Here is a 624-nt window from a genome sequence, read left to right on the forward strand (position 1 = left end):
CAATATGCTGTCATAGGGTCTCAGAAAAAGAAACAGGATGAGTGAACAAAACAATTGAATATTTGATGTTATTAGGAATATTGTGCATATAAACTTAAGTTTGAATTCATTACTCTGAGTTATCTTGTTCAAAATACTTTGTGAGTGCCCTCACCCCAGACCATATTCTGTGGTGCATAGATGATATGCTTTGTTTAAATGTTAAGGAATCCAACAGAGGTTTGGCCTTACTTCATCTCTTTTCACAAATATCCTTTCTTTCAACGGTTATGTGAATCCCCTCACCCAAATTTGAGAATCACTCAGCCTTAAATCGTGCAATTAATTGGAACTCAGTGTTCTCTAGTCCCCTCAATATGTTTCCTTTACAACTCCCCTTATCACCATGCTTATATTTTTGTCTTTCTCTGCATATTAATATTTGCCTTGTTTAAAAGTAATTTTATGGGGCTATATGTTTGAGTCAGTGCTTAAGAACACTTTATGTTCTCAAAGAATACCTGAGGTTTTTTCCTTCCATCCATGTCTAGTGTCTCACAACAACATGTAACTCCAGATCAGGGGGACAGTTCTCTTCTTCACATTGTGTTCAGCTATACTCAAATACATATACCCCCGCCTCTC

Source organism: Cricetulus griseus, unplaced genomic scaffold (genome assembly GCF_003668045.3).
Source record: "Cricetulus griseus strain 17A/GY unplaced genomic scaffold, alternate assembly CriGri-PICRH-1.0 unplaced_scaffold_2, whole genome shotgun sequence".
In the NCBI taxonomy this organism is placed as follows: domain Eukaryota; kingdom Metazoa; phylum Chordata; class Mammalia; order Rodentia; family Cricetidae; genus Cricetulus; species Cricetulus griseus.